Consider the following 4,409-nt stretch of genomic DNA (forward strand, 5'->3'; position numbering starts at 1 on the left):
GAAAGGATATATGCACCCCTATGTTCATAGCAGCACCATTTACAATAGCTAAGATTTGGAAACAGCCTAAGTGCCCATCAGCAGATGAGTGGATTAAAAAACGATGGTACATCTACACAATGGAATACTATGCTGCTGTAAAAATGAAGGAACTCTTACCATTTTCAACAGCATGGATGGACCTGGAGAACATCATGCTAAGTGAAATAAGTCAATTGAAGAGAGATAAATATCACATAATCTCACTCATTTGTGGAATATAATGAATAACATAAACTGATGAACAAAAATAGAGCCGGAGGGGCGAATATTTTAGAATATAATAGAAGCAATCGTGTTATTTGCAGATTTTTAATATTTCCTACAACTTTTGTTGTATTAACTGTACTATGTTAGTACAGTTTTGGTAATATTATTATACTTAAAATCCTTTTTTCTTGAAATATTAATGTTTACTGTATGTAACATTATATTTAAGATAGTTTTTCTTGATATTAATGTTTATTGCATGTAACATTATTATATTTAAGATCATTTTTCTTGAAACATTAATGTGTATTGCAAGTAAAAATATAAAACTTAAAAATTAAATCTTAAAAAAATAATAAATATTAGAAGGTGACTTATGAACATATTTTAGCAAAATAATATATTTGTAAATATACAAATATTTACAACTTAACTTTTCTTGATATTAATGTTTATTGCTTGTAACATTATTATATTTAAGATCATTTTTCTTGAAACATTAATGTGTATTGCAAGTAAAAATATAAAACTTAAAAATTAAATCTTAAAAAAATAATAAATATTAGAAGGTGACTTATGAACATATTTTAGCAAAATAATATATTTGTAAATATACAAATATTTACAACTTAAGAGAACCACAAAATAAAAGGTAAAAAGATATAAACCAATGATCTACTCTAAGGATGATAATGATAAAAATAATTATCTTCACTAATCATCACAAAACAAAACATCAATGTGGTACCACCTAAAGAAACTAACAAAATTTCAAAATACTGATAATACCTATGGGTGGAAAGCTATGGTAAAGTGATACTTACACCTTTTCAGAAAGCAACGTAGCAAGGATCACAAAAAATTTTATATACTTTAGATATATTAATACTATTCCTAACAGTTTATTTTGAAAAATAATCTAAAAGAGAGGAAAGGTTTATGAGTACAACAAAATTTTTTTAAAAATTGAAGATATACTTATTGTCCAACATTATGTAAATGGTTACATAAAGTACACAATATCTACTCAATAAGACACTGTACAATAAGTAAAATTTATAATTATGAAGCTTATGGCAACTTAAAAAAACTATAGATTAAAAAAACAAATGCTAATGTACATCTATAGATGATTCCAATTATATAAAAATTACTTATACCTAAGAAACCAGGAGAGCCTTCACTGTTTTGGCTCTCTGAGCAGCACCATGGCGCTGGGCAAGAACATGTGCCTTACAAAAGGTGGCCGAAAGGAAGCTAAGAAGAAAGTGGTAGATCCATTTTCTAAGAAAGATTGGTATGACGTGAACACACCAGCTATGTTCAAAATAAGAAATATCAATAAAACACTAGAACTCAAGGAACCAAACTCGCATCTGATGGTCTCAAGGGTCATATTTTTGAAGTGAGCCTTGCTGACCTGCAGAATGATCAAGTTGCATTTATACAATTCAAGCTAATTACTGGGGATGTTCAGGGCAAAAACTGCCTGACTGATTTCTATGGCATGGATCTTACCCATGACAAAATGTGCTCCATAGTAAAAAATGGCAGACCATGATTGAAGTTCATGTTGATGTCAAGACTACTGATAGTTATTTGCTTCATCTATTCTGTGTTGGTTTTGCTAGAAAACCCAACAATCAGATTTGGAAGACCTCTTATGCTCAGCATCAACAGGTTCACCAAATCCTAAAGAAGATGATAGAAATCATGACCCAAAAGGTGCAGACAAATGACTTGAAAGTAGTGGTCAATAAACTGATGCCAGAGAGCACTGGAAAACACATAGAAAAGGCTTGCCAATCTATTTATCCACTCTATGATGTCTTTGTTAGAAAAGTCAAAATGCTGAAGAAGCCTAAATTTGAATTGGTAAAACTGGTGGAGCTCCACTATGAAAGTAGCAGTTCTGGAAAAGCTACTGGAGATCAGACAGGTGCCAATGTTGAACGAGCTGATGGATAGGAGCCTCTAGTCCAAGAATCTAGTTAAAAGTCAGATATTTAATGGTGACAAATAAAAAATCCTAATAAAAGATCCCATTTATGACTTAAAAAAAAAGCCAGGAGAGTGAAAAAATTAAATACTCAAATTTTAGATGTGAGAAAAGCACTCTACATTTTAATATCTATCACATTTATATAAAGCATTTTAAAAATAAAGTGGAATTTATATAGAATATTTTATGGCCCTAACCGTTTTGGGCTCAGTGGCTAGAGCGTCAGCCTGTGGACTGAAAGGTCCCAGGTTCGATTCCGGTCAAGGGCACGTACCTTGGTTGCAGGCACATCCCTAGTAGGAGGTGTGCAGGAGGCAGCTGATCAATGTTTCTAACTCTCTATCCCTCTCCCTTCCTCTCTGTAAAAAAATCAATAAAATATATTTTTTTAAAAATATGTTATGTCTGATTTAAAACTCTGGCTTTCACTAGAGCAATGCTAGGAAATTAATAGAATCTGATTCAATCCTTCCCTTAGCTGCAAATTTGTCAGAGTAGGGCAGTCCTATAACCTATCTTGGCTGCAGGCATCTACCTTATCTGTAAAACAATAGGAAATATATTGAATTAGTGAGCCTTACACTTTTTTAATCCTGCAATTCTTTGTTCAAACTAAATGTATGTAAAACAGATGAAAGTAGAGCTCCCGTGGCTAAAGTATAAGGAGTGGGTAGTGCTCTGCAGGTTGGTTTCATTATCTCTCCCCTCCTTGAATTCTACCTCTGAAAGCAATCTCTGAGAAGGCTCTGAGGAAGCCGGGTAAAAAAAAACAATGCATTAAAAATTCTGATGGTCCCTTTATATCTACACTATAGTTATTGAAATTTTATGGTCCTTTTCTATTATAATTTTTCATGTATGTATCATATCCTCAACTAGATTACAAAGACTTTTATGTTAGAAACTGTCTTTTATAAATTGGCTTTCCCCATCTAAATTTGCTTTGCTATATTCACCCAGAAAAAGAATCATTGAACAAAAAAAAAACATGGAATGCTAAAATTAAAATATTAGTATTTTTATTTGCAACAAGCCTCGCTGGTGTGGCTCAGTAGATGAGTGTCAACCTATGAACCAGGAGGTCATGGTTTGATTCCCAGTCAGGGCACATCTCTGGGTTGCGGGCTCAATCCCCAGGAGGCAGCTGGTCAATGATTCTCTCTCTCCCTCCCCTTTCCTCTCTTAAATTATATATATATGGCTAACATGCAAAGTGTCCCCTCGGGAGTTCGATCGCTCGCTATGATGTGTGCTGACCACCAGGGGGCAGCGTGGAACAAAGTAAGGCCCCAGAGGGCAGCTGGAAGGACCCCATCGGCCCTGATCACTGGCCAAGCCTAGGGACCCTACCCCAGTGAATTTCATGCACTGGGCCTCTAGTATATATATGACATGATTCAGCAATAAGTTGTTGTCTTCTGACTAATCAAAGTTACATACAAAGTACACATGAATTAGCAATTTTCAAAGAATTGCAATAAAATTAAATTGGAATAATTTAGGCATATTAAACCAGTATTTTCTGAGATAAAAGCATTAAAGATAAAAGTCACCTCGTAGGTACAAATCCTCTTACTTCCTAAAATTCCCAAGATATTTTTAGTTCATGACTTGGGTAGAACCAAAGCAGGTTTACTTCTAATATTCAGGTTTATTATCTAAATATCCTTATAGGGAATCTATATTACCCCTGTGAAATCTGATGTGTTTGGCTTAATGGATATGAATCCTGACATAGTATTGTTCTCTCTTTATCATGTTTAAAATTCTCACCATTAGAATAATTTCCCTTGGATAAATGATGATTAAGAAGACAAATGAGTAAATACCTTCCTTCTAGTAAGCAGATCTTCCATTAATCTGTTATTATATATTGATTAATTGAATTAGCTAGTAGTCCTCCAAGAATGTATAAAGATCCCATGGTTGAAGGATTGGAAAAGAGAAAATTGGATAGAGGAAACATTGCCAAACTCTCAAGAAACCAGGGCAAGAATTGTCTAGAATTCTGGAGTGTATAGGACAAATATGTGGAAAGGAACAAATAAAAGGGAAAGTCCTGCTTATCAAAATGGGAAATATAAGTCAATGACAGCCAAACCACTTAATAAGACATTCAACTATATGACCTCTTTCAAACATCAAAAATCAAAACCAC

The 4,409-nt window shown here is 33.4% G+C and overlaps 1 pseudogene; it reads left to right on the top strand.

Annotated features, from left to right (window-relative positions):
- Window positions 1-1,457: 1,457 nt before the first annotated feature.
- Window positions 1,458-2,244, top strand: LOC102246141 (annotated as a pseudogene).
- The last annotated feature ends 2,165 nt before the right edge of the window (window positions 2,245-4,409 follow it).

Source organism: Myotis brandtii, unplaced genomic scaffold (assembly GCF_000412655.1).
Source record: "Myotis brandtii unplaced genomic scaffold, ASM41265v1 scaffold343, whole genome shotgun sequence".
Classification (NCBI taxonomy): Eukaryota; Metazoa; Chordata; class Mammalia; order Chiroptera; family Vespertilionidae; genus Myotis; species Myotis brandtii.